Source organism: Ambystoma mexicanum, chromosome 3q (genome assembly GCF_040938575.1).
Source record: "Ambystoma mexicanum isolate Mex_15411 chromosome 3q, UKY_AmexF1_1, whole genome shotgun sequence".
Lineage (NCBI taxonomy): Eukaryota > Metazoa > Chordata > Amphibia > Caudata > Ambystomatidae > Ambystoma > Ambystoma mexicanum.
Genome location: NC_090926.1, coordinates 1,109,933,302 through 1,109,950,211, shown reverse-complemented (window position 1 = coordinate 1,109,950,211; position 16,910 = coordinate 1,109,933,302).

Sequence of the window (16,910 nt, the reverse complement as noted above, 5' to 3'; positions counted from 1 at the left end):
TTGGCATCAGACTGGCCTAATCATAGCTTTATATTGTGTACTCCTGATAGACTAGGGTCCGCTGCGTTGTTCCCTAGCAGAGACATTGCATCTATAGCTTGCAGGTAGGTTGTTTTCAGAACATGCAAGGTTTAGCAGTGTCCATGTGTGATGCTGGAAATGCCTTTGGAGGGTATGCAGTGATAGAAACGTGGCAAAAATGTCGCTGTTTCAGAAAATTGGAGCAAAAATGCCGTGGTCTGCCACGTTAAAGGTGTACCCCATTACACTATTGAAGGGGAGCGGGAGGAGCGAGGGTTTCAGGGGTGTCCCCCACTCCCTTTTAAATGGTGTAATGGGTACGGGGTTTGCTAGGGTGTCCCCTGCATCCTTTACATGGATTGCGGCGTCAAAATCACAGCATTTTTGCCGCAATATTTTGTGTTCAATGCCATTTCTGCTGCAATTTTAACACATGGAACCCTTTGGAGGGACAGGGCCTCCCAGTTCTTGTCCTACCACTTATCTGTGTGCATATTCCTTATGTGTTCTGCCACTTTGGACCAGCCTGGACCTCTGGCAGTGCAGTTCTTCAAATTTTTCTTTTGGTGAACAACACCCATGGGATACCCTTATGACACCCATGGGTGGGGGGAAACCCTTGGACTGAGTATGTGTGTTTTGTCCACCTGTGTGCTGGCCACAGAGCTGGGTATGGGCTGGTGGCAGCTTCATGCTGACATGGCAGTGGCCCTGGGTGTCCTCCATTTTTGGGACACCCAGACCCTACCATAGGAATCAATGGATTCCTGAAGAAAGGAAACATTGCCCCTTGTGGCCTCTTGGATTCTATTGCTTTTTACCTTGTTTCCCAAAGTCCTGGGGATCCCTGGTAGTGCCCCTTTCTTTCCAACTGGCCTTTGGGTGGACAAACCATATATGGCACTGGGGCTGTCTCCTGCCAGACTGACTGGAGCCTTCTGAGGGACTGTGTGTTGTGGGTAAATCTGTTTGAATGGAGTCTGAAGTGAACTCACATTCTGTCTTGTGGGTGTCTGGATTTGGTGTGGGTGACATAATTCCTGGGCCAGCCCTGACTGAAACTGGAGTGAATGCAGTGCAGTGTTCTGAAAGGCTGGGTGCTTACTCCAATCCACATTCTGTGTTATGGGTGTCTGGGTGGAGTGAATGGCCTGAATGTCTGTGAGCCTGATTGGCTGCCTGAATGCATGGATGCACTTGTGACTTAGTGAAGCCCTAGTGAATGGGGAACACATGTGTATAACTAGGGACCCCCCACTCACCAATGTGTTCTAAAGCTGAATCTTGAAACTGAAGCTGTTCTGAAGCTGAAACCTGAAACCTGAATCCTGGGTCCAGTTGGAGGAAGGCATCTGCAGCTGCATTTCTTCAAGGAATCCGAAGACTGCTGAGCTGACTGAAGACGGAATCAGGAGAGGACCTGGATAGGAGGCCTCTTCCCGTGCTGCAAGGGACCATCGTGCACCTGCTACTCTTCACCAGAAGTACCCTGGAAGACAATCCTGTGTGCCTGTTGTCCGGAAAGGGGTCCTTGTGAATCCAGAAGAGGAGTGCTGGATATGTTGAGTCAAAGGAGTCCAACTGTAGTAGGACTGTTGTGAAGCATATACTTTTAAAAAGGCCGATTGGCGGTATTAATTTGGTGAATCTTCTGAACCCCAAGTATTCGCCTATATGGGACATACACAAAATATTTCATAGCAGGCCGGATTATGACCTTCTGCCAGGAGAATCATTGCCAGCAAAGCTGACTATGCTGTTATGCCTGATATTGTTTTTTAAATTCTTTTTATTTTCTGAATTCTTAACCATTTTTCATAACAGCCTGTATTGTTACTTTTGTTTACAGCAATAGTATGGTTGAGGATTAGGAGCATCCTTCCCATTATTCCTCGGCCAGTCCAAGCAGTGAGCTGCTTGATGCCTCAAAACATGTGAGGGAAAAGTGACAGTGAGTCTGGGAACCCCCAGGAAAATTTGGCTGCGCTTTGTCCCACTAAATTCCACAAGGCAGTTTTTTTTGCACTACCTAATCAATTTGAGTCATGTGGATTATGGCTCAATCGAGTATGCATACTGCAAGGGTCGGGGTACACGCGGCTAGAGAAGCCATGGCATCCAAAGTCTTTTTCGTCAGGGCTTGGCTGGGGACATTATGAAGGCACCGGACTGGTCCAGAGAGTCGTCTGCAAGAACTTCTACCTCAAGACGATCAATCAAGTGGCTTTGTTAGGAGTAAGTTATATAAATAAGCAATATAAGTAAGTTTTTAAAAAAATAATACGCGCCTCCAAACTTGACATGGAATACGGGTTTCGCATTCTAAAATTTAGGAAAGGAAAGATTCTGTAAAAGACATGGAGGCCACATTTGATCATCCCTTGTAATCTAGCGCTGAGCTGGGCCAAAGAAGATTCCCCTAACTGCGAGATCTGTGCCGGCGCATTTGGTGGCAAATACGTATTTTATGGCATCAGGGATGGACTGGGACAAAAAGAAGGCCTGGACACCCAAATAAAAGTGGCCCATGGCTCGCCTCAAAAAAGTGGCCCACCCCTCGCCTCACAACCCTTGACCTCTGATGACATCACCGGAAGGGATGTCATTTCACCCCACCCCTAAATTACATCCCACGAAGCAATGCAACACAACCTTTAACCCCTTGACAAAACAGGAAGTGGCATCAAATAGCATTGTTCCTGAGTACACTATGAAAAATATGGTTATGATTTCACTAATGTGATATACATTTCATACAAGAATGGATCACCATATGCATCATTAATATCTGTGTGTATAGATCCATGTTGCACTTTGCAGGTTTCTTTTTTTCAAACAAAAATAAAATAATACTTTTTTTTCAAAACTGGCCCAGGAGTGGCCAGAAACCTGCCACACTCCCCAGGGATGATTTTGGCTCGGCCACTGGCCGAATGGATGACGGGCCCATCCGACCCTGTATGGCGTTCATGTAACATCCATGATTTAATGCTGATGTGTGGTGTACTTTCATCATAACTGACCTATAGCATTGCAATCAGCATGAATACGATTGACTAGCTGAGAACTAATAGGCATATCTTGGCTGTATCTTTCAGGGACTGAAGCCACAATCACTCAGTGGGTCCAGGAAGATCTGGGCGTGCACAACATTGACCCATTTGGATTTATTTGTTCATTGGTGGAGCAAGTTCAGTGGTTTGAAAAATTCTATTCTACACTGCACTAAGAGTAAAAAAAGGTCAGGCCTTTAAGGCTGAAACTGCATACCCTGGATAGAGACCCACTTTGGCTCTCTGTGGGGCTGCCGTGTAAATTAAATATAGGTGCTTTGTGCTACCCCTGGTCAGGCAGGTCATGCAAGGATGAATTTGTTTTTTTTGCCAAACAGCACACATGTTGTGGAAAAGGTGTAGTCAGGATTTTTATACAAGGCGATCAAATTGTTGAGTGCCCATGATATGGTTGAAGGGTTTCACAATCAACAAGGATGGATGTGTGCAGTGAGGGCTTGCAGAATGTGTCACTGGAAGGGGGAGTTTTCAGAGGGTTTCAAACCACAAAGGCTTGGGCCGGGCGCTGACAATGAAGAATTGCTTTTAGGATGCTCAATGGGGCCTTGAGAACCCGACAAATGAAAAACACATTTTTTTATGGAGGCCTTTGAAGATGCGACCAGTAAGCGCCACGGATATCTTTTGGTTGATTTAAATGCAACCACTCTAGAGGATTATAGATTATAGATTATAGATTGCGTACCAATATATTCCCCCCGGCTCTACCAGAAGTTTATATCCGTAAAAAGACATCTAAAAAACAACATTAATCACAATATCATGTCAGTAGCCGGTCGTGCTTTCATCATGTTGACACTTATGCGAAGACACAACGAGCTGCTCAAAATTCTTGTATGCACCACATCTCAAAAACGCATGGCTATTTTAGCCGTGACCTCTGATGATCTGGTGGCTGCTATTTCAGAGATTGCCCAGTACACTCTGAAGTGACATGTCACCCTAACACACCGTCAAATAAGTGTGTTGAAAAATAAAAAGGGCATCATCAAGAAACTGGTCAATAAGCGGATATTGCTACAGGCCAAAAGAAAATTGGACTCTCAGGCGGGCAAATTCATAGGTTCGCTCATAGGCATAGTCCTACCACTCATCACCCGCTTGCTCAGAGGTCGGTGATGGAGCACACCCATGAAATGTATTTGGTGAACAAGCAGCAGCTAGAAAGTCTGGCAACCCCCACACCCCATGCTGACTGGGATATACAAAATGTTTCCACCATGCTTCTCAACTTGCAAATTAAGGATATTTTAAACAGACCTGGTTTACCGGCGCATGAGAAAATGGCCTTATATACAGATATTCGGCTTGAATGCTTAAACCACGCCCGACAAGATTATGCAGAGAAAAACAAACTAATTTTATACATGCCGCCTGAATCTAGCGGTGTGAAGGCTCCACCAGAGGCAGATCTGGTTGTGGCTGATGTGGTGAAGACCCTTAGCCAACACTACAGACCTAATGCTAAACTATTGCTGCATAAGCATAAGATGGAACTTGCGAAGGATGTAGCCATTTTGACCGATAGGGGGGAGTTTATTTATAGAGGCCGGGTTGTGAGGGGTTTGAACCTGCACAATCTAGTACGGGGTGTTCCGAGTCGATAGCCCATTTCTATTAAAAAATGCACCCATCGGCTGGAACGAGTTCATGCAAGCGGTTGCTGATTTAAATATTCTGACATCCGTTGTAGGTTATGTCGCCAAGTGAGGCCTTCTGGAGCGGCTAAAAACTGGTGTCCCCACTACTCTTCGCAAATAACACATCCCTCTAGATAGCCCTATGAGCAGAACCCATTCCCCCAGTCCCGATGAGCTTTGGAATACCAACTGGTTTAAGGAATCTTTATCCAGCCCCCCACAAATCCACAACGCCCCTGATACCAATACTGCCAAAGTGTCTAGGCCACGCCGGAGACGCAGTCATCCTAGGTGGTTATCTGATTAATGTGGCCCCTGTCCGTTGTCTGAAAATGTACGCTTATTTTTTATTTGTATTGAGATGTCTGTGGTATATCTTCTTTCTTTCTGTAAAAAATAGGTCTTTTTTTGTATTGGTAAATGTTTTCAATTCATAAAACGGCATGCTTCAATTTTACATAGTCCTATTTATTATGTATAATAACATACAATGCTTGTTGATTTAAACAAAGTTATTGTATTGATACATGTATCACTAGATAGACGACACGCATTTACATTTTTCACACATTGTAAACATTTTGCGAGATCTATACACATTAGATAGCGTCTTGTTAACAAATCTGGTTACCATTTGATCGTTTTGTTTGGGATTGTTCTAATACATTTTCAAAAGAACCGGCAGCGATTTCCATTCTGACCTGTGACTGATAAGAAATATACAGTGCTGCCCACAGGTCATGGCTTTAGAGTCTTGAAATGGCACACTTATATAACGTAAATACTTTGCAATGCTTTTCACATAGTCCATTAAAACTCTGGCGTATATGGGGTTTTGCGGGAAGTTGCCAAACTATCAAACACTGTTAGCACATCTCCCTTCAACCACAAAGCTATCCAATGTGTTCCACCACGGGCTTGTGGATCGGTGTTCACCACCATGCTAACCGGTCAATTTCTGGGTAGGCGCTTGGGACATGTATCGCTGGCATACACACCATGAAATGTTTTCTGAGCGTTTCTATGCTTACATAGAAATCCTTTTATCTGTAGAGTATCCATTAAATATCAAAGAGTATGTTTTTTTGTCTGTTGATCTCGAGAACACTATCAACAATGCTCCACACTAGCAAAGAGTGCATGGCGGTTAGGTTTCTTTCAAGCTTGATCTCAGCGCTTAGGCTCTCACTTCTCAGGATGTTGAAATGACCCACTGATGTGTTATGAGGTCATAGATAAAAAGGTAAGTAGGGTGTAACTGAGGGCATACTCGTTGCGTGTAATTGAAAAGCTGCATCACGCATGTGCTTCCCCGTGACAGCCACCCGGCCCACGTATTCCCCGATTATGTTCAGATCTCCAAAGTTAGGAGCATATGCTTTGGCAGGGAACAGGGCACCATCCTTATGCAATGCTGCATAGTTCATGTTACAGTGTTTGAACTCAAATGGGTTTTTATCGTATGCACCAGTAAGCACCATTGTTTCAACAATTCCCATGAGGATTATTTTTGGGAGCTGTCAAAGGAAAAAGTTGTCTTGATTGGTACCACGGCTGCTGGTAGGAATGCTGAAGACTTTAAGGGAGACTCTTTCCACAGGATATTTCACATTAGATATTTGCAGTGCCTCTGCATACTTCAGTGTAATGGTCGGAGAGAAGCTCATACGTTTAATGAATAAAGTCGCTGATATGATGACCAGCTTGTATTTTTCAGCATCCCTGCTCATAAGACTAAAAGTATCCGTGTTCATGGATAGGCTCACTTTAAGGTCAATGCCGTTGATCAATAGTTTATCCTGGAAGAACAGGTCAGTGTGCTGACGGCCTAGTAAATCGAATACTCTACTGGTCCTGGCTTGAAGGGCTCTTCTCGCGAACCCCTTGTTATCGCCATCCAGAGTGGTGTTATCGAAATGTCCTGCATTGTCGTGGTAAAAATACTGGTAAAAATACCAAACCGTATCGAATAAAAAGAGCTTTACTATCGCATCTAACAAATACAAAATAGCCATCCTCCAAACTAAAGTGCCACATACAATGAGAGCATTACGAATGTCAACTCTGGTCCATAGATCCACCTCAAGAATCTTGCCTTAAAGACTCAAACTGCTCTATAAACATGAACAAAATCTCATTACTACAAAACAACATTGAAGCCAAAATGTCCAGCCTATCACCTGACATACAATTCCTGGAGCCAACCGATAGCCCACTGAAACCTAACATACAATTTGATTTTGCCCCTGTCTCCGTAACGGAAGTAAAAAGAAAATGTCCAGATGTCAAGGGGACATTTGCCCAGCCTCAGGCATCAAAGACTCGGTGGAGGAGCTCTCTCTTTTCATCACTTCCATAATAAATGCCTCCTTCGAAACATGTACCGTCCCGACCAACCTTAAAGATGCCTGGGTCCTTCCACTACTTAAAAAACCTACGCTAGATCATAACAGCCCTACTAACTATCGGCCCATAACAACAGTACCATTCTTACACAAAATCCTGTACAGGGCTGCCTACTTACAAATTCAAAACTATTTAGAATCCAATAACCTCTAAGGCCTTCGCCAGTCAGGCTTCAGACCTGGTTGCGGTACTGAATCAGCTCTCATAGACCTAAAAATACAAATGGATGAGCTCAAAGACAAGGGCAACCTAGCGCTCCTCTATTTACTATATCTATAAGCGGCTTTTAACCTGGTGATGCACAATGTTCTCTGCAAACATTTTCCTCAGCGGCCCACTTCTCTACCAAAAGCTACACAATGGATACAGTCCTTTCTCTCCAAGAGAGCCATGAGGGTATTGGCCCCGGTGGCAGCTGCTGAGCTTGAGCCAGTCTCTTTCGGAGCTCCACAAGGTACTTGCATTTCTTCCACACTGTGCAACATCTTTACGAAGCCGCTTTTTGACAATTTTTGACCATTTGGACAACCGGGTGTCACTACACTAACTATGCGGATGACACTCAAATCCTCATCCCCATTACAGGTTCGTATGACACTGATTCTAAAGTACTAAATCTACCAAACCATACAGGCCTGGATGGCTATCCATGGCCTATGTCTTAATGATGATAAAACGGAGTTGCTCCTTATCGGCTTGCAAAACCGACTGAATAAACTAGACGACCAATTTAAATCCTTCGACATTGACAGCATTACCATTAAAGTATCCAAAGAAGTGACAAACATAGGCGTCTACCTCGACTCAGCCCTTACGCTTACCAGACAAGTGAATGTGACGGCCTCTGCAGATGGTTATACCTCAAAACTCATCAAAGCCTGCAGACCCTTCTTTTCAACTGACAGCTGTATCACCATAGTCAGAGCCCTCATATTATCCAGACTAGACTATTGTAATGCCCTGTATGTCGGTACAAACAGTTACAACTTGGAAAAAACACCGGGTAATACAAAACAATGCCTTAAGAGCGGCCCTCAACATCCCTGGAGAAAATCGCATTACCTCGGCAAGATGGAATTCTCATTGGCTCCCAGTGAAGGATAGAATCTATTTCAAAACCCTATCACTAACACACAAGTGGCTTTCGAATTCAGCCCCTAAATATCTAATAAACCAGTTCACAAAAAACGTAACCAACAGACCTACTCGGTCTACTCAAGCACACCTTCTAATGCTCCCGAGATACAAATTGAAAAAAGCAGGGGGTAACAGTTTCTCTGTATTAGCAGGCAAACTCTGGAACACCCTGCCTTTGTCTTTAACAGCTGAACCGTCCTTTTGGACGTTTAGAAAAAATCTGAAAACCTGGCTCTTCGCACATGAAAAGTAATGTACCATTGTTTTCTTCTACAATCACACAGTTCACCTAAAGCTGACAGTATACCAACTGTTATGTATCTCTATTGCATGCCAACCTTACACGCTATCCTAATTTGTTGTAACTGCAATGTAATGTCTGTGACTATTGTAACCTCACTGTAATCTTCAACAACTGCGCCTAGATACCTTCGGGTTAGGTGCGCTATAGAAATATATAAATAAATAAAAGATGCCTTCCGAGAGCTGCTTAGGACATCATGGCCATAATTGAATATGTTCTCTGTATAGGTCCTCTAGGCATACATATTATCACTCTGTGTTATCATTTGATCACCCAACGCCACATCCACCTGTTTGAACATGGTGACTATCAGATAGGTGATCGTGGCCACTCGTGATGTAGCAGCAATGTCGGTCCCATCCGCCTGTGTTATTTTACAGGTTAGATGCAGCAGGGTATCATTCAAATCCAGATACATGGGACTAGCAGTTGTAGAGCCGCCAGAGACGAGACCTCCATATAGAAACTGTTATCGATGCGGGTCTGGGTATGGGGTATGGTGAACAGATCGAGCTCCGATTTAACACATTTCCTAGAGGATCCATGTAAGAAGGCCATTGTTCTTTAAAAGATATCACAACCCTTGTGTCTTCTAGGGATAACATGCTTCTTCTTCTTACTTGACTGTCCGCGTCAGGCTTTTGATATACTTTTCTTGGTGGGTTTCGGGGGGCCTAAGGCAGGCACGCTGTCCTCTCCTACATGTTTTATAAATGAGTCCTGGTCCATCCTGCCCCTCCTTTTTCTGTTTGGTGAGCCACTCAGCAACCCTCGTTGTAACGCTTCCCATTAAGGGGCCGATTCATGGAACAAACGTGCGCCGAAAATCTCAGCGCAAGCATGCGCAAGCGTGCGATTCATGGAAGTCCCTGCGCGTGTTCACCGCGGGATGTGCGCCAAACCCGTGCATGGCGCACAAGTCACTGCAACATCGCGAAAGGCGTGCGCGACGCGCACAGTGAAAGCGCACAACCTCAGCGCACACACCAGAAAGTGGGCGGGACATGGGGCATAACACGCGGAATGGGGAACAACACTCGAAAATAAGGGCGTAACTGGGGATGTACTGCAGGGAAGCAGACGGAACGCCCACACGCACTCGAACCACACGTATTCATGGAACCGAATAGGGCAAAGCCACGCACAGCCAAAGACACGCTCAAGCTGAAACACGGCCGCCACACGAAGGCAGGCGGTAGAGTCCCAGCGCATCAAAAAAGTGGCGCGCGGGAAGTCAAATACGCGATTGAGCGGGGTACGTGTATTTCGGGGGTGCGCGGGAAGTCAAATATGCGAATGAGCGGGGTACGTATATTTCGGGGGTGCGCGGGAAGTTACACACGCGATTGAGCGGGGTACGTGTATTCCGGGGGTGCGCGAGAAAATCTACACGCGATTGGCCTGGGTACGTGGATTTCAGGGGTGCGCGAGAAAATCTACACGCGATTGGGCTGGGTACGTGGATTTCAGGGGTGCGCGAGAAATGCTACACGCGATTGGCCTGGGTACGTGGATTTCAGGGGTGCGCGAGAAATTCCACACGCGATTGGGCTGGGTACGTGGATTTCAGGGGTGCGCGAGAAATGCTACACGCGATTGGCCTGGGTACGTGGATTTCAGGGGTGCGCGAGAAATTCCACACGCGATTGGCCTGGGTACGTGTATTACAGGGGTGCGCGAGAAAATCTACACGCGATTGGGCTGGGTACGTGGATTTCAGGGGTGCGCGAGAAAATCTACACGCGATTGGGCTGGGTACGTAGATTTCAGGGGTGCGCGAGAAATGCTACACGCGATTGGCCTGGGTATGTAGATTCCAGGGGTGCGCGAGAAATTCTACAGGCGATTGGGCTGGGTACGTGTATTACAGGGGTGCGCGAGAAATCCTACACGCGATTGGGCCTGTGCGAGTGGGGCAGTGTATTACGTGGGTGTGCGGGAAGTTGAAGAGGTGAATTGCCAGTGTGGGTCCTCCCAGGTCTCCCCTCTACCCCCTCCACGACCTCTGCAGGCAGCCCACACCACAGGGGACTACCCTGCACCCCTGGTCATGTCCCGCAGGCAGCCCATCCACCATGGGCATGCCCCCCAGCCAAGCCACATGTCCCCTTGCACCCCCACCCCCCAGCACTGTGGGGCACCTGCCAGCAGGCCCCCAACCATGTCCCACTCATGTCCCCTTGCACCCCCACCCCCCAGCAGGCCCCCACTCATGTCCCCTTGCAACCCCACCCCCCAGCACTGTGGGGCACCTGCCACCAGGCCCCCAACCATGTCCCACTCATGTCCCATTGCACCCCAACCCCCAGCAGGCCCCCACTCATGTCCCCTTGCACCCCCACCCCCCAGCACTGTGGGGCACCTGCCACCAGGCCCCCACCCATGTCTCCCAGCACCCCCACCCCCAGTCACCAGGGGCAGCCTCCACCAGGCCCCCACCCATGTCTCACACCACACCCACCCCCCAGCACTGTGGGGCACCTGCCACCAGGCCCCCACCCATGTCTCCCAGCACCCCCACCCCCCAGCACTGTGGGGCACCTGCCAGCAGGCCCCCACCCATGTCCAATTCATGTCTCCCACCACCCCCACCCCTCCAGTCACCAGGGGCAGCCTCCACCAGGCCCCCACCCATGTCTCCCACCACCCCCCAGCACTGTGGGGCACCTGCCACCAGGCCCCCACCCATGTCTCCCAGCACCCCCACCCCCCGGCACTGTGGGGCACCTGCCAGCAGGCCCCCAACCATGTCCCCTTGCACCCCCACCCCCAAGCAGGCCCCCACTCATGTCCCCCTGCACCCCCACCCCCCAGTACTGTGGGGCACCTGCCAGCAGGCCCCACCCATGTCCAACTCATGTCTCCCACCACCCCCACCCCTCCAGTCACCAGGGGCAGCCTCCACCAGGCCCCCACCCATGTCTCCCACCACCCCCACCCCTCCAGTCACAAGGGGCAGCCTCCACCAGGCCCCCACCCATGTCTCCCACCACCCCCACCCCTCCAGTCACCACGGGCAGCCTCCACCAGGCCCCCACCCATGTCTCCCACCACCCCCACCCCTCCAGTCACCAGGGGCAGCCTCCACCAGGCCCCCACCCATGTCTCCCACCACCCCCACCCCTCCAGTCACCAGGGGCAGCCTCCACCAGGCCCCCACCCATGTCTCCCACCACCCCTCCAGTCACCAGGGGCAGCCTCCACCAGGCCCCCACCCATGTCTCCCACCACCCCACCCCTCCAGTCACCAGGGGCAGCCTCCACCAGGCCCCCACCCATATCTCCCACCACCCCTCCAGTCACCAGGGGCAGCCTCCACCAGGCCCCCACCCATGTCTCCCACCACCCCCACCCCTCCAGTCACCAGGGGCAGCCTCCACCAGGCCCCCACCCATGTCTCCCACCACCCCCACCCCTCCAGTCACCAGGGGCAGCCTCCACCAGGCCCCCACCCATGTCTCCCACCACCCCCACCCCTCCAGTCACCAGGGGCAGCCTCCACCAGGCCCCCACCCATGTCTCCCACCACCCCCACCCCTCCAGTCACCAGGGGCAGCCTCCACCAGGCCCCCACCCATGTCTCCCACCACCCCCACCCCTCCAGTCACCAGGGGCAGCCTCCACCAGGCCCCCACCCATGTCTCCCACCACCCCCACCCCTCCAGTCACCAGGCGCAGCCTCCACAAGGCCCCCACCCATGTCTCCCACCACCCACATCCCCCAGCCACCAGGGGCAGCCTCCACCAGGCCCCCACCCATGTCTCCCACCACCCCCACCCCTCCAGTCAGCAGGGGCAGCCTCCACCAGGCCCCCACCCATGTCTCCCACCACCCCCACCCCTCCAGTCACCAGGGGCAGCCTCACCAGGCCCCCACCCATGTCTCCCACCACCCCCACCCCCCAGCACTGTGGGGCACCTGCCACCAGGCCCCCCACCCATGTCTCCCAGCACCCCCAGTCACCAGGGGCAGCCTCCACCAGGCCCCCACCCATGTCTCCCACCACCCCCAGTTACCAGGGGCAGCCTCCACCAGGCCCCCACCCATGTCTCCCACCACCCCCACCCCCCAGTCACCAGGGGCAGCCTCCACAAGGCCCCCACCCATGTCTCACACCACCCCCACCCCCCAGCTCTGTGGGGCACCTGCCAGCAGGCCCCCAACCATGTCCCACTCATGTCCCATTGCACCCCCACCCCCCAGCAGGCCCCCACTCATGTCCCCTTGCACCCCCACCCCCAAGCACTGTGGGGCACCTGCCACCAGGCCCCCAACCATGTCCCACTCATGTCCCCTTGCACCCCCACCCCCCAGCAGGCCCCCACTCATGTCCCCTTGCACCCCCACCCCCCAGCACTGTGGGGCACCTGCCACCAGGCCCCCACCCATGTCTCCCAGCACCCCCACCCCCAGTCACCACGGGCAGCCTCCACCAGGCCCCCACCCATGTCTCACACCACACCCACCCCCCAGCACTGTGGGGCACCTGCCACCAGGCCCCCACCCATGTCTCCCAGCACTCCCACCCCCCAGCACTGTGGGGCACCTGCCAGCAGGCCCCCACCCATGTCCAACTCATGTCTCCCACCACCCCCACCCCTCCAGTCACCAGGGGCAGCCTCCACCAGGCCCCCACCCATGTCTCCCACCACCCCCACCCCCCAGCACTGTGGGGCACCTGCCACCAGGCCCCCACCCATGTCTCCCAGCACCCCCACCCCCCAGCACTGTGGGGCACCTGCCAGCAGGCCCCCACCCATGTCCAACTCATGTCTCCCACCACCCCCACCCCTCCAGTCACCAGGGGCAGCCTCCACCAGGCCCCCACCCATGTCTCCCACCACCCCCACCCCTCCAGTCACCAGGGGCAGCCTCCACCAGGCCCCCACCCATGTCTCCCACCACCCCCACCCCCCAGCACTGTGGGGCACCTGCCACCAGGCCCCCACCCATGTCTCCCAGCACCCCCAGTCACCAGGGGCAGCCTCCACCAGGCCCCCACCCATGTCTCCCACCACCCCCACCCCTCCAGTCACCAGGGGCAGCCTCCACCAGGCCCCCACCCATGTCTCCCACCACCCCCACCCCTCCAGTCACCAGGGGCAGCCTCCACCAGGCCCCCACCCATGTCTCCTACCACCCCCACCCCCCAGTCACCAGGGGCAGCCTCCACAAGGCCCCCACCCATGTCTCCCACCCCCCAGTCACCAGGGGCAGCCTCCACAAGGCCCCCACCCATGTCTCACACCACCCCCACCCCCCAGCACTGTGGGGCACCTGCCAGCAGGCCCCCACTCATGTCCCCTTGCACCCAGGTCCTGACGAAACGCAATCATGGCAGTAATGGGCAGCATACCCAGCACAAACACCCAGCCAAGGATTGCATCCACCCACATAGTAGATGCAATTACATGATACAACCCCAATGGCAAGTATGTAAATGAACACATGTCCGTCACACACACATACACAATGGGTGCAAGTGAATGTCAAAACGCATATCATGACATGCATGAAACCAATGAGAAAATACCACAAATGTAAGTAATAAATATATGTATTTAAGATGAAAATGAAGTAAAGAAATAAAACACACAACAATGGGGATGACAAAACAAATGGTCCATGTCCGAGAACTAATAGAAAAAATCAAAAAACAAAGGAATCCAAAAACTAATGTAGTCCAAAGCAAAATAATGGGGGGAAAAAATAAGGAAAAACCATTGCCTCATGGTGAACACAAATATAAATCCAACAAATGTTCTTCAAACATCAAACTATGTACAAGAATATCCCAGGGTCCATGAGCCCAACACCATAAATGAAACCTACTACTACTAACTAATAAAAAAGAATATATACAGAAAAGTGGCCATTGTCCGAGCGGTCCAAAAAAAACTTAAAAAATAAAGGAAACCTAACACTAACTAACTAAAGAACTATATACAATGGCCGCGGGCAAGTCCTGCGGCTCACTCTGTGATGTTGCCGGCCAGGGCATCATCGAACTCCATGTCGATGTCCCGGAGGCGGGACTCTGTCCTGGCCCCGAGGTCTCGCAGGGACAACCCCGTGTCCACCTCAAACTCCCTGCGAGCTTCCTCGAGGCACTCAGCCCGCCTCAACGCCCGACGCATGGAGAACTCCGCCCTGACCATGGTGAGCCGCTCCTCTTCCGCTCGGTGCCGCTCCGCACCTATCCGCTGGACCAACTGCTCCCACACGGAAGACACTGCCATCCCAGGGTTCTCCTGCCCTCCGGCCGATGCCCGCCCCTCTGATCTTGATGGCCCCGAGCCATGATGCCTCCCACGTCGAGCCTGCTGCTGCCTCCGACGCCACTGCCTCTGCCAGCACGACGGCATCCAGGCTGATGGAATCCACCGATGCCGTCGTGCACGTGCCCTGCCAGATGATGCCGGCACATCCTCCATCTGCAGGGGGACAGTTGCTGGTGTGTCCACCCCTGCTGGACCTTCGACTCCCGACTGTGGCACGGATGGGGTCCCTACCGAGCTGGCTGCGTTGGTCGGGGCAGGTCCACAGGGGGCCCTGGTGGCATCTGGGCCGGAAGACGGCATGGAGCACGACTGGCGCATAGCCTCCACAGAGGAGGAGAGGGTCGCCAGAAGGCCACACACATGTAGGAAACCCCCGACCATGGCGGCTCCCAAATGGTTCACGTACGCACGGTGCTCTTTGTGATGATGTGCATGCTCCTCCCGGGAAGCATGCACCTCATCACGAATGCCAGCCGTGCGCAACGCGACACCAATCAGGACCCTCGCCACACGGCCAGGGGTCCCCTCGTCCGCAGGTAGAGGAGTGTCAGATGACATGGACATCTCCCCTACCTGCGGACGGGCCTGGGATGGGGCATCCCTGCTGGTGCATGGTGGTGCAGTCACAGTGTCAGGGACAGTGACATGCACAGGCCCCTCCACGGCGACCTGTGCTGCCTCCTGCCCCTGGCCCTGGACTGCACCACTTGCACCAGCGGGGATGCCTCCACCAGGCCCCATGTGTCGCTCAGTAGCGGCCTCCTCCCCCTCTGTGGAAACCACCAACCTGGATGTCTCCATGCCGTCTTCCGCCGTTGCAAGCCCCTGTGGGGGCTCACCCACCCCTTCCGCTGCAGCCGTGGTGGCATCCCCGCCGCTCTGCTCCACAGCGCCTTCTCCGCCCTCTTCTTCACTTGCCACTGTGTAGAGGGAGACATAGAACACAAGCATCAGGGTACTGTACAATGGTCCCCTAGACAGGAAGCAATAGCAGATGAGTGGGACTGTCATACATCACTTCCATCATATCCCTCCACAACACATGGGTCAGTGCAGGCAAAACACATACAGTAACAGGCATGGCGCATGCCATGGACATTGGCATACATGACCAAGGGACTCATGATTCATACAATGTTGTTTTTAAACTCACATGCATCATGGGCCTTGCCATCACATGCACACACCTCACCGTAGTTCCATCCATCTGGCCTCGTACACCACAGACGCAGTGGATACAAGGATGACTAGGCTGCATCAGTGAATCTGAACATTGTCACAGACATGTGTCATGCATCCATGGTATTTACAAGTCACAGACACGCAGGTCAGACACACACACATGGACACCATACGTGTACATGGGACCAGCACCCATCCCTCACCCCCACCCATGTCCAGGAACAGAGACTGCCATGCTTCCATGTGTCCATTCCGCACAGAGCCCCCCATGTTGCAATAGAACACATGCACCAACCATGTGGTTCACACATCACTGTACTCACATGCCTCACCATGATGTCCCTGCACACACACATACGTACATGGCCTATGTCACACATACAGGCAGGTATCAGACAACCAGCACACTGCAACATGCCCTGTCTCACACAGCAATGCTTGGCCACTTACCGCTCAACTCCAGACGGGGCAGCCTCCGAAGGATCTGGGCGTGGAGCGCTGGGTCTACGCGTTCCAGGACCCTCATCTGGATGTCACTCAGGCGTGCCCGGCCCCCCTCCGCGAGGCGCCGGGCCTTATTGAGGGTCCTGGACCTCAAGTCCTCCCAGCGCTTCTTGATGTGCTTGATGTCGCGGGTTGCCACCCCCTCCGCGTTGATGGCAACCACTACATCGTCCCAGATCCTCTCCCGTCCTTCCTTGTTGGCGCGTGGTCTTCCGAAGAGGGCATCATAATGCCCCAGGACATGCTCCACCAGGACACCAACTTCCTTCTCACTGAAGCTGGTGGCCCTCTGCCTCTCTGGCTGGGGGTCACCACTGGTCTCAGATGGTGCTTGCCCCGACATGGCGACCCCTGAGGCAG